Source organism: Carica papaya, chromosome 3, assembly GCF_054855325.1.
Source record: "Carica papaya isolate Zhongbai chromosome 3, ASM5485532v1, whole genome shotgun sequence".
NCBI classification, from domain to species: Eukaryota; Viridiplantae; Streptophyta; class Magnoliopsida; order Brassicales; family Caricaceae; genus Carica; species Carica papaya.
This window is the reverse complement of record NC_142311.1, coordinates 28,514,496-28,534,567: the sequence shown is the minus strand read 5'-3', so window position 1 is coordinate 28,534,567 and position 20,072 is coordinate 28,514,496. Positions and strand designations below refer to the sequence as shown.

The window sequence follows — 20,072 nt, the reverse complement described above, 5'->3', positions numbered from 1 at the left end:
TATTATTGTTAATTTGACTTCAACTCCATAACAGAGAATAGGGTGAGGGATTCTTACTCTATTCGATGCCCGAAAAATGAAACTTGTTGACTGCACTTATCGGCTGTCCCCGAATTCTCTGAATTTTTCTTCGAGGATTAAAACGAGCTACAAGTACCTACAGATATCCCACAAAACCCAAAAACAGTGTCAGGACCCCTTTTTGGCCAATTCCAAATTTTCCAGCACGGTGGCTCCACCGTGCTCCGGCGACGGTGCCTCCGCCCGCGGCGGTGGTCACCTCGGGTTGGCTAATTTTTGCCGTTTTAGGCTAAATTTGGTCAATTTTGCATCAATTCCTATGAAACGCACGTTAAAGGGCCTCGGTTGGCCAAAAATAAATCAAAAAACTAAAACTCACCAGCGATGGGGCTCTCTGGTGCGGCATCTCTGCTAGCTTACTTTTTGCGGTTGAGTGTTTTGCTTCTGTCAACCTGTAGAAAAGGAAATAATGATTACAACGGTGGAAAAATTTTGCAAAATAGGAATCGGGAAGGGCTTAATCGGAGGCAGTTTTTTAAATTTTATGCGGCGGCGGCGCTGGGCTTTACCCGCGATTTCTTGCAATCTGCCAGTCTTTTCACTCCAATTTTGCTATGGGGGTGTTCAAATTTTAATTCCAAGCAAAGGGGAAATTTTTTACTTCTTTTGGCGATTGAAAATGGCTCCGGCATGGCGGCGAGTGGCGGCAACTCTGTTTCCCGGTGACTGGGTCTTTTTCTTCAGCGAGGGTGTCTGGCAGCTAAGGTTAGGGTTTGGTGTGAAAAGGGTTATTTATACCAATCCTCTTTTAATTTAGACTGTCCATCGTATTTGATATGGACCATCCAATCGTAATTAAATAGGAAAGGGGAAATTTTTTACTTCTTTTGGCGGTTGAAAATGGCTCCGGCGTGGCGGTGAGTGGCGGCAGCTGTGTTTCCCGGTGACTGGGTCTTCTTCTTCAGCGAGGGTGTCTAGCAGCTAGGGTTAGGGTTTGGTGTGAAGAGGGTTATTTATACCAATCCTCTTTTAATCTGGACTGTCCATCGCATTTGATATGGACCATCCAATCGTAATTAAATAGGAAGTATATCTGGACCTTTGATCGCGTTTAAATCTGACCGTCCGATCGCGCATGGGGAGTGCACACATCGGGGTCGTCCATGCGCGCAGGAGCAGATCTGGGTAGTCTGATCGCGGGCACGTGGATCACCTGCGTGGCACCGTTGCCACGTGGCATGTTCTGGTTTGTCAGAGCTACTGACCGAGCATCCTACGTGGTACAACTCTCTTAAATTATATTTTGACCCCCAGTTTCTGATTTTTCTTTCAAAAATACTTCCATAACCCAAATTTTCACCCCTTTTTCCCAAAATTGATTTCAATTTCATCCTCCTTCAAATTTCTTTCATTTTTACACTAAATTAAAATTTAAAAAATTATATTTACAAATTTATTTAAATTACATAAAAATTTAATTTTGGCATTACAGCTCATAAATAGTTATTCGAGCTTGTTTCGATGCTCTTGAGGAATAAAAAACCTTGCAATAATAATATGCAACATTACGATAAATTTTAAGATCATTTTTCTTAGGAGTTACAAGAACCAAATTCCAAGTTGATTGTTTTCCTCAAAAAAAACTTCACCAACTCTATCTAGTTACAAGTGTGGCTTTAGAGACTGTCTGTACCGCACCTGCATTTATTAGATGCAAAATGCACAACCCTAATCTCCCTGTCATCACTCTTGCTTAATGATTATGCAGATTGGAAGTTTCATCTTTTAAACTTTATGTCGACTATACATAAAATCTAGACTACATGATCATGTTTTTTGATTAATGGCTCGAGGTTGATCACACTTTCAATTGGATTCTGGATGCACGTGCCATCTTCGGCTGCGTAGTACACAAATCTCTACAGTCCTAGCAGCAGCATTTGCCAAGGCTCTGGGCATAGAAGTGATAGAAAACAAGGCTTTATAACTAGTTGTTTGTTCAGGTTCTATGGTGGCCATGCATTAGAAGCTCCTATCAAAAGTGTTTGTTGCTGTATGATGGGTGATAATTAAACTTGAAATTTGTGTTTGGAATTTAGGTTTTGGAGAACAAAAAGAAAACTCTTTGGAATTAATGAGAGAACTAAAGGACAATAGATTATATACATGTATATATATATTCTTTTTCTATCTAACAAGTTCTCTAACAATAATGCTACATATTATTTAAGTAGGCATATTTATATTTAAAAATATATACATATAAAGTATAATTAAAAGAAGTGTGAGGTATCCTTGAATTTATTTTCTGATTTATCATAATCCTATTATTTAAGCGAATTTTAGTAAAATCCCTAAATGAAATAAAGAATCTGACTTAGTAGGAACTAGTGATATGATATTAGCTTTCTTTTAAATATATTTAGATATTTTATCCTGACAAATAATAATTTATTAAAGAATTGGATGTTTTTTCTAATACTCGAAATTCGTGGGTTCTAGAAAAATGAGATACTTCAATTCTTTTTGAGAGATAAAATATAAAATTATTAAATAAATTGGTAGTAAGCCACCACCAATGAATGGTGCATGGTCAAAGATCATGTTAGCCTAAAATATTACCATATCGTGTATAAATGATAAAACAAGCAAAAAAAATATTCTCAAATTTCTATTGAAGTGACTATAAAGCCTTAACTATTAATAAAGCCTATCTCTGTTATATAACATCTTATCACTATTTTTTTTAAAAATTTCTTCTGATGGGATAACTAATATTGAAGTAATATATCTCATTAGTAATTCAATCTAATATGCTTAAAATAAGTATATTGGATTCATTTATCATAGTTCGTTAAAAAAATAGTAAATGGACAATTATTTATAAAATTTAAATTAATAGATTATCAATATTTTTGAAAGACTCATAAATAGATATTCAAGCTTGTATCGATGCTCTCGAGGAATAAAAAGCTTGAATAATAATATGCAACATTACGACCAATTTTTAAGATCATTTTTCTTAGGAGTTATAAGAACCCAATTCCCAAGTTGATTGTTTTGCTCCGAAAAAACTTCACCAGCTCTATTTCATGCTACTCAAACTTATAATCTAATATCTTGTTAAACTTAATCTTGTATGGATCAAGAACAAACATGTCAAGTTCGTTTTTCTAGCAAAGCTCCTAGTGGGATGTCTGAAGAAAATTAAATCCATTTAGCTGTAGTAATAATTTTAATTTTATCCATATATTTAGTTATTTATCATAAAGAAAACCATCCATGAAAAATACATCTACAATAAAATTAATGGAAAAGGATTTTGGTAATTTAGTCTAATATGGTTAAACTAATCGTATTGCATTCATTTGTCATAGTTTGTAAAAAAATATAGTAAATGGACAATTATATATCAAATTTAAATCAACAGATGATCAATATGAATATATATATAATTAAATGAAAGAAAAAAAAGAAAATTAAAGAAAGAAAGAAAAGAAGAACCTATAGTGTGTTTTGGGAGCAGAAGAAGAAAACATGTGATGGGAGGATAAATGACATACAATTGAGTATTTTATATAGGCCGTGAAAAATGTATATTTTACTATACCATAACTCATAAAATCTTTGAACTTAAATAAAGAATCTATGGATATTTGGAAAGTGATTTCATTTTTTTGAAATCTTTAACTTAAATGAAGAATCCAGTGCTATTTGAGACACAATTTTATAATATTTATGTGATATCTTATTTAATATATATAAAAGAATTAAAAATATTTATTTAATTAATTCTATGGTCGCCAACTGTTTTAAAATTACCTTTTAAATTTTAATCCATGCGCTAAAGAAGTTATTTGTCATTTATTTTTTTAAAAGTTAAAAAGACAATTTTATGGAGATAATGATAGAAGTTTATTAACACCCATAAGGTAAAAAGCAACGTTACACAAAAATATTAACCTTACTTTACAATAATGTGATTAATTTTTTAAATAATATATCTCTACTTTAGATAATGTATTTATATACCAATATATAAAGTTTTACTAGTAATTAATCTTAGAAACAAGATCTAATTGTTAATGAAAACTTTTAAATACCCTTTAACATCATACTCAAAGTATAGTGTAATATAAAAAAATAAGTCGATGACTGTAACACCCAATATTTAATTATTTTTATTTTTATTTAATTATTAATATTTTTTAAATATAATTATCATTTATATGATTTTAATTTAATTTATTTTATTTTAATTTGAGTTAATGAAAATAATAATAATAATAATAAAAAGGGTAAAAAATTGGTTAGAGATTTAATTGAAAATAATTTTGGGGAAAAGGGGTGAAGATTTGGGTTATGGGTGTATTTTTAAAAGAAAAAATCAGAAACCAGGGGTTGAAATGTAATTTAAAAAAGTTACACTACATCAGTTGCCCGGTCAGCAGCCCCGATCAACTAGGATGCACCAGGTGGCAGAGGCGCTAACGCGGGAGGCCACGTGGGGGGGAAGCCACGTGGGCGATCCGCATGCGCGCAATCGAATGGCTGAGATCCGTTCCCGCGTGCATGGACGACCCAGATCGAAAATGCGTACGAACGGCCTTGATTCCATCATGCACGGATGTCCCAGACTGAATCGCGCACGGATGGTCCAGATTGAATCGCGACGAACGGTCCAGATTCACTCACTATTTTATTGCGATCGGACAGTCCAGATTAAAAGCGATGGACGGCCCAGATCAAAAGCGGATGGGTATAAATAACTCCATCTGCACCCAAACCCTAACCCTACCCACCAGAGCCCCTCGCCGCAGAAGACAGCCCAGCCGCCAAAGAGCCGACCACTGCCACCCGCTGCCGTATCGGAGCAATTTACGACCACCAAACGAGGTAAAAATTTCCTCTCTTGCATGAAATTAAATTTTAAACCCACCCATGGCCAAATCAGAGTGAAAGAACTGGCTGATTGGCCGAAAAATGCCGTCGAAGCTAGCGCCGCCACCGCGGGGTGTCTTGAAAAATGCCTCCGATGAGGCCCTTCCGGATTCTTGTTCGATGTGATTTTTTCACCGTTGTGACCACCATTTCCTTCTCTACAGGTTGACCGAAGCAAAACACGCAACTGCAACGTGAGCCGGAGGAGCCACTGCACTGGAGAGCCCCATCGCCAGTGAGTTTCAGTTTTTTTGCATTTTTTCAGCCCACCGAGGGCCCTAAGTGTGTTTTCTCGTAGGAACCAGTGCAAGTTTGGCTGAATTTGGCCAAAAACGGCATAAAATAGCCAACCTGAGGCAAATCGCCGCCGCGAGCAGCGGCACCGTTGCCAAAGTATGGCAGAGCCGCCGTGCCAAAATTTTGAAATTGGCCGACTAGGCCTTGGGTCTTATTTTTGGGTTTATTTGGGACACTTGTAGGTACCGTAAGCGCATTTCAGTTCCCGTAAAAAAATTCAGGGAACCCATGGACCTCCCGTAGGCGTGGTAACCATCTAGTTTTCAATGTCGAATCAAGTAAAGACCCCTCATCCTATTTCCTATCATAGATGTGAAGTTTGAATAAATAATAATACGGTCCTTTGTACAAGTTAGATGAATAAGCATAATTAATTACAGATTGCTAATGGAGCCCGAAATCAGACATTATTTTCTGTTGATTCCTGTTGATTTATTTTACAGTTTAAATGCATGATGGTATCTGGTTTATCTATTCTATGGTTTTAGATGCATGTATTACTGTATTACATGACCACTGTTTGATTTTTGAATTTAAGATATAATTGTAGTACCGGGTATATGTTCATTGTTTATGTGATTGTGTTTAATTTGGTAACGGAGATTAAGGATAAATAGGAAAGGGATGTGATCTAATAAACAGATAAGGTGACAGCCTCACTAGATATTCTGGGAGATGGTGGACGGATCGAGTTCATAGAGAACCCTATCGTGAGCGTTGTCTCATACCAAACGGAGTACGGAGACTTAGTCATTTGGCGCTCATACCGGACAGGGTATGGAGACGGCCCGCTTCACCCTCATACCGGACGGGGTATGGGGTCGGCTATGTAAATAAGACTGTTAAGGGAAAGGGTTCACGTGTAGCGGCGACACCCCTATGGATCTCCATGAATAATAGTAGGCTAGTGAAACGAGAAACGGTGATGATTAGTTATTGTTAATAAATATGAATTTATGATATGTTCTATATTACTGATTGTGCATGAAGTTATGATCTGTATGATGTTATTGTCTTTATAGGTTGCTTTCACAGGTTCTCCAATGGTAAGAAAAAGGGAAAATGGTTTTATTTTTAATGAATGTATTGGTTTAAAATTTGTGCTCCATTGGTTGTTTTTGGTTTTCTACCAACCTTTGCTTATGTGACGGCGATATAGTGTGATTTTCTTACTATGCTAGTGTAGCTCACCCCTTATTTAACCATTTCAAATCAGGAGGATCCAGTTGCCGAGCTCGATCCGTAAGAAGGCTATGAGTAGATGCTAGATACTTATTAGTTTCCTTTATTTTTTCCTTTTTTCGTATTTCTTTCAGAGAATTTGTTTTGTGATGTTTGTTAGTACTTTTCAGTTATCGTCTAAGGGATGTTAACCTTAACCTTTATTTTACTTATGCACTCAAATTATTATATGCGTTTCTTTTTAAATTTCTGGGGTCGTTACAGTTGGATCAGAGCCACGTTCCTCGGATCCGTCCTTTACACAATAATACTTAGAGAAACACCAAATAATGAATTATCATTCAACCCTTCCGTGTAAAATACAAGTACAGAGAGATGAGAATAGGAAGACCCCCACTAAACCGAGCAACCCGGGAGGGTTCGCTCAAGGAAGACATGGACAGGATATTTGAGATGTTAGAAAGACTCATTGCGGCCCCGCAGAGTCGAGATGAGAGGAGGGAGTTACCTGACCCTCCCCCACTGCCATAGGTTTAGCCACCACTGTAGTGATAGGATCCTGAGCCACCCGGGTACGACCCTGCTTCTCCACCTTACCACCCGGTACCACCGCCACAGTATAATCCGGTGCCCCTGCTGTATCAACAAGTACCACCATAGGGGCCCCCAGTCTACTATCAGTATGGCCAAGTCCCTTTTCCACGGGACCTAGTTCCTCCCACGATTGACCCGAGCTATAAAGAGAGGTACAAGAGACTAAACCCATCCACTTTTGCAGGAGGATCCTCTTTTGACTATAAATGAATGGATGGAAAATATTAAGCCAAATACCCTGATGTTGCGACTCACGTTTGTGAAAGAATTGGCGGACCGTGGCTCTAGTTAGGTGTAATGTTTAACGCCCCATTTGCAAAAAGACGGGTGCAACACGAGGACTTCCCAGGAGATCACCCATCCTAGTACTACCCTCGCCCAAGCACGCTTCACTGCGAAGTTCTTATGGGATCCGGTGCATTAGAGCTGGTATGATCGCACCCATTCTATTCTACGCTGCAAAAACATATACCCCTTCTCCTTCCCTCCCCCTTTCCATCATTTGTTTCGCTGTGCGTGCACACTGCACCTTTGATTCTAGTTCAAATATCAAACACAATGTCCCGGCGCCTCGATTCATGTATTGATGAACAGACCGCCCGCCGCACCTTATTTTTTGTTATTTTACTATATAAAATGCTCATAATGACACTCTTATCACGTGGTGAACTATAAATGAAAGCACAAAAAATATTAAGCAAAATGCCCCGACACTGCGACTCAAGTCGGCGACTGTGGCTCTTTTCACGCATAACTTTTAACGCCCGGTCCGCAAAAAGACAGGTGTAACATAGGAACTTCCCAGGAGATCAGCCATCCTAGTACTACTCTAGTTCAAGTACGCTTAACTCCGAAGTTTTGATGGAATCCGGTGCAATAGTGCTGGTATGATCGCACCCATCCAATTTTGCACTGCAAATGCATATACCAGTTCTCCTTCGTTCCCCCCTCCTGTCATTTATTTCATTGTGTGTGCACACCGCACCTCTACTTCTAGTTCTAATATCAAGCAAAATGCATCGGTGCCTCATTTAAGGTCCCTTCACCAAAAAGATGGGTATAACACAAGAATTTTCTAAGAGGTCACCCATCTTATTACTACTCTCGGCCAAGCATGCTTAACCGCAGAGTTCTAACGGGATCCGGTGAATTAGTGCTGGTATAATCGTACCTGTTCCATTTTGCGCTGCAAATACATATAACCCTTTTCCTTCCCTCCCCCCTCCCGTCATTTGTTTCGCTGTCTGCGTACACCGCACCTCTGCTTCTAATTTTAATATCAAGCAAAATGCCCCGTCGACTTGACTAACGCCCAGGTGAACGAACCGCCTGCCACACCTAGTTTTTCGTTGTTCTACTATGTAAGATGCTCGTAATGACACTTTTATCACGTGGTGGACCATAAATGAATGCACAAAAAATATTAAGCAAAATGTCCTGGTGCTACGACTCATGTTTATGAATGAACTGACAGACTGTGGTTCTAGTCACGAGTAACATTTAATGCTTTATGTGCAAAAAAATAGGTGCAACACGAGGACTTTTAAAGAGATCACCCATCCTAGTACTATTCTCAACTAGGCATGCATAACTGCGGAATTCTGATAGGTTCTAGTGCATTAGTGTTGGTATAATCGCACCCCTTCTATTACGCGTTGCAAATACATGTGCCCCTTCTCCTTCTCTCCCTTCTCCCATCATTTGTTTTGTTGTGCGTGCACACCTCATCTCTGTTTTTACTTCTAATATCAAGCAAAATGCCCTAGCGCCTCGATTCATGCCTAGATGAACGGACAGCGTACTGTATATCCATTTTTGTTATTCTACTATTTAAGATGCTAGTAAGGACACTCTTATTGCAGTGAATGAAATGGCAGACCATGGCTCTGATTGCGCGTAATGTTTATCGCCCCATTCTCAAAAAGATGGGTGCAATACGAGGATTTCCCAAGAGGTCACCCATCTTAGTACTATTCTCACCCAAACACGCTTAATTGGGGAGTTCTTATGTGATCCCGTGCATTAGTATTGGTATGATCGCATCCTTTCAATTTTGCACTCAAATGCATGTACCCCTACTCCTTCCCTCCTCCCTCCCATCATTTTCTTTAATGTGCATGCACACCACACCTCTGCTTCTAGTTCAAATATCAAGTGAAATGCCACAGTGCCTCGACTCACGCCCAGATGAACGGACTGCCCTCTGCCCTCTGTTTTTGTTGTTCTATTATGTAAGATACTTGTAATGACAATCTTATCTAGTGACGGAGTATAAATTAATGCATGAAAAATATTAAGCAAAACATCCCGGCGCCGTAACTCACGTCGATGAATGAACTGGTGGACCGTGTCTTTTGTCGTGCATAATGTTTAATGTCCTATCCACAAAAAGAAGGGTACAACATGAGGACTTCCCAGGAGGTCACCCATCATACTACTAATCTCACCCAAGCACGCTACACGATAGAGTTCTGGTGGGATCCGATGCATTATTGCTGGTATGATTGTATCCGTCCCATTTCGTGCTGCAAATGCATGTGCCCCTTATCTTTTGCTCCCTTCTCCCAACCTTTGTTTCACTGTGTGCGTAAACCTCACCTCTGCGCCTAGTTCTAATATCAAGTGAAATGCCCCGATGCCTCGACTGAAGCATAGATGAGCGGACCGCCCGCTACACCTCTGTTTTCGTTGTTTTACTATTTATGATTCTTGTAATGGCACTCTTATCATGTGGTGGACTATAAATGAATGCATGAAAAATATTAAGCAAAATATTTTGGCTCCAAGATTCACATTTGCAAATGAACCAGTGAACCGTGGCTCTGGCCGCGTGTAACGTTTAACGCTGCATCCACAACAAGATGGAATCAACACAAGGACTTCCAAGGAGGTTACCCATCTTAGTACTACTCTTGCCCAAGAATGCTTAGCTGCAAGTTCGAATGGGATCTGGTGCATTAATGCTGGTATGATCGCATCTGTCCCAAAATGGGCTGTAAATGCATATGTCCCTTCTCCTTCCCTCCCCCCTCCCATTTTTGGTTTCACTGTGCGTGCATACCGCACCTCTACTTCAAGTTCTAATATCAAGCATGCCCTAGCACCTCGACTCAAGCCCAGATGAACGGACCGCCCACAGCTCCTCTGTTTTCATTGTTCTACTATTTAAGATAATCGTAATGACATTCTTATCACATGGTGGACTATAAATGACTACATGAAAAATATTAAGCAAAATAATATTTTGCACTCTGTCTGCAAAAAGACGGGTGTAACAATAGGACTTCCCAAGAGGTCACCCATCTTAGTAGTACTCTCGCTCAAACACGTTTAACCACAAAGTTCTGATGGGATCTGGTGCATTAGTTATGGTATGATCGTACCCGTACCATTCCATGCTATGAATGCATGTGTTAGTTCTCCTTCCCTCCCCCGTCCCATCATTTGTTTGACTGTGCGCGCGCATCTCACCATTGCTTCTAGTTCGAATATCAAGCAAATACCCCAATGCCTCGACTCACGCCCAGATGAACTAATCACCCACCACACTTCTATTTTCATTGTTCTACTATTTAAAATGCTCGTAATGACACTCTTATCATAGGTGGACTATAAATGAATATACAAAAAATAAAAAGTAAAATGCCCCATTACCACGACTCACACCAGCAAAAGAACCAATGGACTGTGGCTTCGGTCGCGCGTAATGTTTAATGCCCCACATGCAACAAGACAGATGCAACAAAAGGACTTCTCATGAGGTCACCCATCTTAGTACTACTCTCGCCCAAGCACGCTTAGCTGCAAGTTGTGATGGAATCCGGTGCATTAGTGCTGGTATGATTGCACCCGTCCAATTTTGCGCTATAAATGCATATGCCCCTTCTCCTTCCCTCCCCCCTCCTATTCTTTATTTCATTATACGTGCACACCTCACCTCTACTTCTAGTTCTTATATCAAATGAAATGCCCCAACACCTCTACTTAAGCCAAGATGAACAGACTGCCCACAACACCTTTGTTTTCATTGTTCTACTAACTAAAATAATCATAATAACACTCCTATCACGTGGTGGACTATAAATGAATGCACAAAAAATATTAAGCAAATGTCCTGGTGCTGTGACTCATGATGGTGAATGAACCGGCAGACTGTAGCTCTAGTCGCGCATAACATTTAACCCCCCGTCTGTAAAAGGATGTGTGCAACACAAGGACTTCTCAAGAGGTCACCCATCTTAGTACTACTCTCACCCAAGCACACTTAGCTGTAATTTTTGATGTGATTCGGTGCATTAATACTGGTATGATTGCACCTGTCCCATTCCGTGCTCAAATGCATATACCCCTACTCCTTCCCTCCCCCCTCCCATCATTTGTTTTGATGTGAACGCACACCGCACCTCTACTTTTAGTTCTAATATCAAGCGAAATGCTCCGGCACCTCAACTCACGCCCAGATGAACGAATCGTTCGCCGTACCTCTTTTTTCATTGTTCTACTACGTAAGATGCTAGTAATACACTCTAATCATATGGTGGACTATAAATAAATGCATAAAAAATATTAAGCAAAATGCCCCAGCGTTGTGACTCACGTTGGCGAATGAACAGGCAGACCGTGTCTCCGATTGTGCGTAACATTTAATGCCATGTCTGTGAAAAGACGGGTGTAATACAAGGACTTCCGAGAAGGTCACCCATACTAATACTACTCTCGCCCAAGCATGTTTAATAGCGGGGTTCTAATGGGATCCAATGCATTAGTGTCGGTGTGATCGTACCCATTCGATTTTGCCGCAAATACATATTCCACTTCTCTTTCACTCCCCCCTCCCATCATTTATTTCACTGTGCATGCACACCGTACCACTGCTTCTAGTTCTAATATCAAACGAAATTCCTTAGTGCCTCGACTCACACCTAAATGAACGGACCACCTGCCACACCTCATTTTTCATTGTTCTACTATGTAAAATAATTGTAATGACACACTTATCATGTGATAGACTATAAATAAATGCACAAAAAATATTAAGCAAAATGCCCTGGTGCCATGACTCATGCCGGTGAACTGTGGCTCTGGTTGCGTGTAATGTTTAACACTCCGTCCGTAAAAATACATGTGCAACAAGAGGACTTCTTAGGAGGTCACCAATTCTAGTACTACTCTAGTCCAAACATGCTTAACTGTAGATTTCTGATTGGATCAGGTGTATAAGTGCTGGTATGATCGCACACATCCCATACCGCGTTGCAAATACATCTACCCCTTTTCCTTCCCTCTCCCCTTCCTTTATTTATTTTGTTGTGCGCACACACCACACCTCTACTTTTAGTTCTAATATTGAGCGAAATGCCCCGGTGCATTGACTCATACCAAGATGAACAGACTGCCTGCTGCCCCTTTATTTTTATTGTTCTACTATGTAAGATGCTCGAAATGACACTCTTATCACATGGTGGACTATAAATAAATGTACAAAAAAGATAAAATAAAATGCTCCGGCATTGCGACTCACGCTGGTGAATGAATCGGTGGACCGTGGCTCCCATCACACATAACGTTTAACTGCCGTCTGTAAAAAGACGGGTACAACTAGTACTACTTTTTTCCAAGCACGCTTAACTGCAGAGTTCTAATGGGATCCAGTGCATTAGTGTTGGTATGATAGCACCCGTCTCATTTTGCGCTGCAAAATACATTTACCCCTTCTCGTTCCCTCCCCCCTCCCATCATTTATTTCGTTGTGCACGCACACCACACCTCTGCTTCTAGTTCTAATATCGAGCGAAATGCCCTAGCGGCACGACTCATGCCCAGATGTACGGATCACCCGTCGTACCTCATTTTTTGTTGTTATATTATGTAGATGCTCGTAATGATACTCTTATCACGTAGAGGACTGTAAATGAATGTCCAAAAAATATTAAGCAAAATATTACAATTGACTATGGTTCTCGTCATGCGTAACGTTTTACGCCCCATCAGCAAAAAAAAGGGTTCAACAGGAGGATTTCCCAAAAGGTCACCCATCCTAGTACTACCCTCGCCCTTGAACGCTTCACTGTGGAGTTCTGATGGTATCTGGTTCATTAATGCTTGTACAATCGCACCCGTACCATTTTGTGCTACACATACATATACCCCTTCTCCTTCTCTCCCCCCCACATCATTTGTTTTGTTGTGCGCACACACCACACCTCTATTTCTAGTTCTAATATAGAGCAAAATGTCCAGACACCTTGACTCATGTCTAGATTAACAGACCGCCCGCCGCACCTCTGCTTTCATTTTTCTACTATGTAAGAATCTCATAATAACACTCTTATCTCATGATGGATTATAAATAAATGCGCAAAAAATAATAAACACAATGACCCGGTGTTGCGACTCATGCCGGCAAATGAACCGATGGATCGTATCTCTAATCGCGTATAACGTTTAACGTCCCGTCTGTAAAAAGACGAGTGCAACATGAGGACTTCCCAGGAGGTCACACATTCTAGTACTAATCTTGTCTGAGCATGATTAACTACGGAGTTCTAATTGGATCCAATCCATTAGTGGTAGTATGATCGCACCCGTTCCATTTCGCGCTGTAAATACATATACCCCTTTTTCTTCCCTCCTTACTCCCGTCATTTATTTCTCTATAAGTGCACACTGCACCTCTACTTCTAGTTTAATATCAAGCAAAATGTCCCAGCGCCTCAACTCACGTCCAGATGAATGGACCGCCTGCCGTACCTCTATTTTCATTGTTCTATTATGTAAGATACTCGTAATAACACTCTTATCACGTGATGCACTATAAATGATTGCATGAAAAAATATTAAGCAAAATTCTCGAGCACCTCAACTCACTTTTGCGAATGAATCGGCAAACCTTAACTCTGTTCATGCATAATGTTTAACACCCTGTCTGTAAAAGAAGGGTACAATACGAGAACTTCCAAGGAGGTCACACATCCTAGTAGTACTCTTGCCCAAGCACACTTAACTATGGAGTTCTGATGGGATCCAGTGCATTAGTACTGGTATGATTGCAGTCATTCCATTTTCTGCTGTAAATACATATTTCCCTTCTACTTCCCTCCCCCCTTTCGTTATTTGTTTTGCTGTACACGCACACGCACCTCTGTTTCAAGTTCTAATATCAAGCGAAATGCCCCAGCACCTTGACTCATGCTCAGATGAACGGACCGCTTGCCGTACCTTATTTTTCATTGTTCTAGTATATAAAATACTCATAATAAAGCTCTTATCACGTTGAGGACTATAAATAAATGCATAAAAAATATTAAGTAAAATACCCCAACACCGCGCCTCACGCTAGCAAACTGTGGCTCTAGTCATGCGTAATGTTTAACGCACCGTCTACAAAAAGATAGGTGCAACACAAGAACTTTCTACGAGGCCACCATCCTAGTACTACTCTCGCCCAAGCACACTTAACTGCGATATTCTGATGGAATCTGGTGCATTAGTGCTAGTATGATCGTACTCTTACCATTTTGCATTGCAAATGCATGTGCCCCTTCTCCTTCCCTCTCCCTTCTCGTCATTTCTTTTATTGTGTGCACACATCGCACCTCTACTTCTAGTTCTTATATCAAGCCAAATACCCCAACGCCTCGACTAACGTCCAGATGAACGAATCTCCCATCGCACCTCGTTTTTCATTTTTCTACTATGTAAGATATTCGTAATGACACTCTTATTACATGGTGAACTATAAATGAATGCATGAAATATATTAAGCAAAATGCTATGATGCCGCGACTCACGTTGGCAAATAAAGCGACAGAGCGTGGCTCCAGTCCCACGTAACGTTTAACTCCCTGTCCGTAAAAAGACGGGTGAAACACAAGGACTTCCCAAGAGTCAACCATCCTAGTACTTCTCTCGCCCAAGCATGCTTAACCGCAGAGTTCTAATGAGATCTGCTGCATTAGTGCTGGTATGATCGCGCCCGTACAATTTCACGTTGTAAATGCAAGTGCCCCTTCTCCTTCTCTCCCCCCTCCTATCATTTTTTTCGCTGTGCACACACACCGCACTTTTGCTTCAAGTTCTAATATTAAGCGAAATGCCCCAGTGCCTCGACTCATGTCCAGATGAACGGACCACCCGATGCAACTCGTTTTTTGTTTTTCTATTATGTAAGATACTCGTAATGACACTCTTATCTTGTGATGGACTAAAAATAAACGCACGAAAAATATTAAGCAAAATGACCCGACTCCACGACGCACGCTGGCAGACTGTTGCTCCGGTTGTGTGTAAAGTTTAATTCCCTATTTGTAAAAAGATGGGTGCAACAAGTGGACTTCCCAAGAGGTAAACAATCCTAGAACTACTCTCGCACAAGCACGCTTCACTGCGGAGTTCTGATGGGATCCAGTGCATTAGTGATGGTATGATCTCATCAGTCCATTCTACGCTGCAAATACATTTATCCCTTCTCCTGTGCGGGGATGGGACATGCGCGCGTGCACAGTGTGCAGGCATCCCGAGCCGGCAGCTCCCCTTCCGTGCAGGATTTTTTTCATTTCGCCATTTTTTCAAAATTTCATTTTTTTATAATGAAATAAAATAAATAAGATTATTGCAATTAAATTAGAATTAAATAGAAATAGTTAAAATTAAATAAAATTAAATAAAATCAAAATAATTAAAAATCAATAAAATTCACAAATTACTATATATAATATGCGGAGTAAATTAAATGAGTTCAATACAGCCTAGAGGCCTGAATAAATAGGGTTTTCCAACTTAATTGAGTACAGTGATGGGCGGGGTATTACATGTATAAATAAAATAAAGCAAATAGAGTTAAAATCATTCAAGAAAAACTCAAACAGAATCTTTTAAAACCTTTCCAAGTAGTTTGAACTGACTGCATAGGTTCCTAGATGGGTTTTAAACCTAGCTCACCAACCTCTCTTTGCAAGCTTATAAATTCTTATCTAGTTAATGCAATTCAATAAACATTGATGCTATGAAGGCTTCATGTTACCAATTAATTATACTTATAATTTGGAAGTCCCTATGAAATTATTTGAGCTCCAAAAATGTCCCCAAAGTTGACAAAAAAACTGTAGGGAAAAATTCCTTCTCGAGTTAGTGATAAACCTAAAACTTGCATGCAATTTTTCATGCATGCATGCATGGCTTGATTTTGGTTTAATTGAACTTCAAAAATGTTCTATTACATGTAGGCTATCTTTAGAGCATTTTGTTTAATTAAAATGATATATGGAGCTATAGAAAAATGCCCACCAAAGTTCCTGTAACACCCCAAAAACCTTTGCGGTTAATTTGTAATGTGAACCCCTATTTATTCAAATTATAAGAATGTTTAAAACTCCTTAATATTTTGTAATTTTAATTTTTTCATATGAATAGCGTATTTCATATTTTAATATCGTATTTATTCAGTTAAATAATTTTTGAAATTAATTATTTTATTTTATCGTAGGAAAATTTCATTTTATTTATTATTTAAAAAGATTTTAGGAAAAAAATGGAGAAAAAGGTAGAAAATCCTGCGGGAAGGATCAAGCTTGCACAAGCTTCGCATGCAGCGCGGCCAGTGCAGGATGTGTGCATTGTGCGCACGTCCTATCCACGCGGGGCACGACGCACAGTCTGCTCACACTTCCCATCGCACACAGATGGGCGCAGCTCCGTGCGCCTTATGCAGGCGTCGTTGGCAAAGTAAGCCTGCGCAATAGGTTAAGATCATATGTTTATATACCAATGTGATTAATTATTTTAAATCATATGTTTATATACCAACATAAAAAAAATAGGTTAACATTTAATATTAGAAATATGATTTAATTGTTAATAAAAATTCTAAAATACCTTTTAACATCCAACATAGTGTAATACAAAAAATATAAGTCGATAATGGTAACATTTTGAATTGTAAACCAAAGGTTTATATGGTCACAACATTTAGCACCTTGTGATCCTTTTAAATTATTGTATACTCCTACAAACTTTACATTGTACTATTAACTTAACTTATTACTGATCTTTTAAGTTTAATTAATGTTATATATTTGTAAGCTTTTTAAGTTAGCTTTAACTTATTACTGACCTGATACAAAAATTTAAAAGATAATTATAAATAAAATAATTGTTCCACCACATGGTCTATTAGAGTTTAAATATGAAAAATTCATCCTCCTTGGAAGCTTTTCTATTCAAGTAATCAACTTATTCTCTCTTTCTCTTAGCTCACAGTTAACTCTTTTTTTCCTCACATTATGTTGTCTCTTCATTTTCAACTCAATTTTTAACCTTAATGTTTTCCTCACATTATGTATAAATTGATGTGTATGTGCATATAAAAGATAGAATTATTAATTAATATTGAGTAGGTGGGATTGATGGCAGAGAGAAACAATTAGTAATTCAATGTGTACTATTTCAAAACACTAAGTCTTGTGATAAAATAAACTGCTATTAAGATACTGATTACTTATATAATTTTGTGACGTAGTTTATTTTTTTGAGTATCTATCATTTGTCATGTGACTTTTATAGGTAAAAGGAATACGTACCAGATCTCTTATTTTTATAAAAGTATAAAATCATTCAATTTTTTATTTGTCTCATGACTTTTGTGGATAGAAGGAATACCTATAAGATCTCTTGTTTGTTTAGAAGTACAAAATGAAATATTACAAGCTTTCTAAAAACCTAAACAACATATGAAGGCTCACTCATGGAAAGCAGCAGTTCCATCGGGGGGAGTTCATTACCTGTACAAGGTATAAAAAAGACTGACTCTTCCACCTCCACACTACTTGGGATTATAGGCTCTATGTAACACCCAATTATTTTTATTATTTTTATTTTATTTTAGTTTTATTATTTCTATATAAATATAAATATGTATTAATTGAACTGAATTTAATTTAATTTATTTTAATTTGATTAAATAAAAATAATAGTAATAATAATAATAAAAATGGTGAAAAAATTATTGATGATTTAATTGAAAATAATTTTGGGGAAAAGGGGTGAAAATTTACGTTCTGGGGGTATTTTTAAAAGAAAAATTAGAAAACGTGGGTCAAAACATAATTTAGAAAAGTTATACCACGTCAGCTGCCTGATCAACAGCCCTAACCAACCAGGACATGCCAGGTGGCAGAGACGTTGATACGGGAGGCCAAGCGGGGGGAGCCACGTGGGCGATCTGCATGCGCGCGATCGAACGGCTGAGATCCGTTCCCGTGCGCACGGACAGCCCAGATCAAAGACGCACACGGACAGCCTAGATTGCATCACGCACAGATGGTCCAGATTGAATCGTGTACGGATGACCCAGATTAAATCGCGATGAACAGTTCAGATTCACTCCCTATTTAATTGAGATCGGACGGTCCAGATTAAAAGCGATGGATGGCCCAGATCAAAAGCGGATGGGTATAAATAACCCCATCCGCACCCAATTCCTACCCTAGCCGCAAGAGCCCCTCGCCGAAGAAGACAGCCCAGCCACCGGTGAGCTGACTGCCGCCACCCGCCGCCGCATCGGAGCAATTTTTGACTGCCAAACGAGGTAAAAATTCTATCCTTTGCTCAGAATTTAATTTCAAACCCACTCATGGCTAAATCAGAGTGAAAGAACAGGCCAATTGGCTGAAAAATACCGCCGAAGCTCGGCGGCACCGCTGCGGGGTGTTTCAGTTTTTGCATTCGATGAGGTCCTTCCTGATTCCCATTCGATGTTATTTTTCCACCGTTGTGATCACCGTTTCCTTGCTTACAGGTTGACTGGAGAAAAACACCCAACCGTAACGTGAGCCAAAGGAGCCGCCGCATAGGAGAGCCCCACCGTTGGTGAGTTTTAGTTTTCTACATTTTTTCGGCCCACCGAGGGCCCTAAGTGTGTTTTCTCACAGGAATTGATGCAAGTTTGGCTGAATTCGGCCAAAAACAGTAAACCTGAGGTGGATCATCGCCGCAGGTAGTGACGCAGTTGCTAGAGCACGGTAGAGCCACCGTGCAGGATTTTTGAAATTGGGCGAGTAGGCCCTGGGACTGATTTTGGGTTATTTGGAATATTTGTAGGTACCGTAAACGCGTTTCAGTTCTCGAAAGAAAATTCAGGGAACCTAGGGACCGCCCATAAGCGTAGTAATCATCTAGTTTTCGACGTCGAATCAAGTAAGGACCCCTCACCCTATTTTCTATCATAGATGTGAAGTTTGAATAAATAATAATCGATCTTTTGTACAAGTTAGATAAATATGCATAATTAATTAGGGATTGCTAATGGAGCCCGAAATCTGACATTGTTCTCTGCTGATTCCGGTTGATTTATTTTACAGTTTAAAGGCATGATGGTATTTGGTTTTAGAGTCTTAAATGCATGTATTACTGTATTACTCGACCACTGCGTGATTTTAGGATTTAAGATATGATTGTATTACCGGGTACATCTTCATTATTTATGTGATTGTGTTTAATTTAACAACAAAGATTAAGGATAAACAGGAAAGGGATGTAATATGATAAACAGATAAGATGACAGCCTCACTAGATATCCTAGGAGATGGTGGACGGACTGGGTTCATAGGGAACCCTACCATGAACGTTGTCTCATACTGAAGGGGGTATGGAGACTTGGTCATTTGGTGCTCATACTGGACGGGGTATGGGGAAGGCCCTAGAATTAAGATTATTAATGGAAAGGGTTCACGTGTAGCGGGGACACCCCTATGGATCCCCATGGATACTAGTAGGCTGTTAAAAAAGGAAAATTTTTGTTTGATGATTTGAATATAAAAGTATAATATATGCTATGTTATAGATTATATATGAATTCATGATATTTATAATGTTATTGTTTCCATAGGTTGTTTTAATAAATCTCACTGCGGTAAATGGACGATAAATGGTTTGATTATTGATAAATGAATTTGTTTAAAATTTGTGCTCCATTGGTTGTTTTTGGTTTTCTACAAGCTTTGCTTCTGTGACAACGATATTTTATGATGTCCTTACTGGGC

The 20,072-nt window shown here is 39.1% G+C and overlaps 1 non-coding gene and 4 pseudogenes across 1 annotated transcript; all 5 read right to left on the bottom strand.

Annotated features, from left to right (window-relative positions):
- Positions 1-7,359: 7,359 nt before the first annotated feature.
- On the bottom strand, positions 7,360-7,478 carry LOC148267612 (5S ribosomal RNA). Its single transcript, XR_015818172.1, has one exon. It is a non-coding gene; the product is annotated as a 5S ribosomal RNA (ribosomal RNA).
- A 1,483-nt stretch (positions 7,479-8,961) lies between these two features.
- Positions 8,962-9,080, bottom strand: LOC148267611 (5S ribosomal RNA; annotated as a pseudogene).
- Positions 9,081-9,897: 817 nt separating this feature from the next.
- On the bottom strand, positions 9,898-10,015 carry LOC148267610 (5S ribosomal RNA; annotated as a pseudogene).
- Positions 10,016-10,768: 753 nt separating this feature from the next.
- LOC148267609 (5S ribosomal RNA) lies at positions 10,769-10,886 on the bottom strand (annotated as a pseudogene).
- Positions 10,887-13,970: 3,084 nt separating this feature from the next.
- On the bottom strand, positions 13,971-14,089 carry LOC148267608 (5S ribosomal RNA; annotated as a pseudogene).
- Between the last annotated feature and the right edge of the window lie 5,983 nt (positions 14,090-20,072).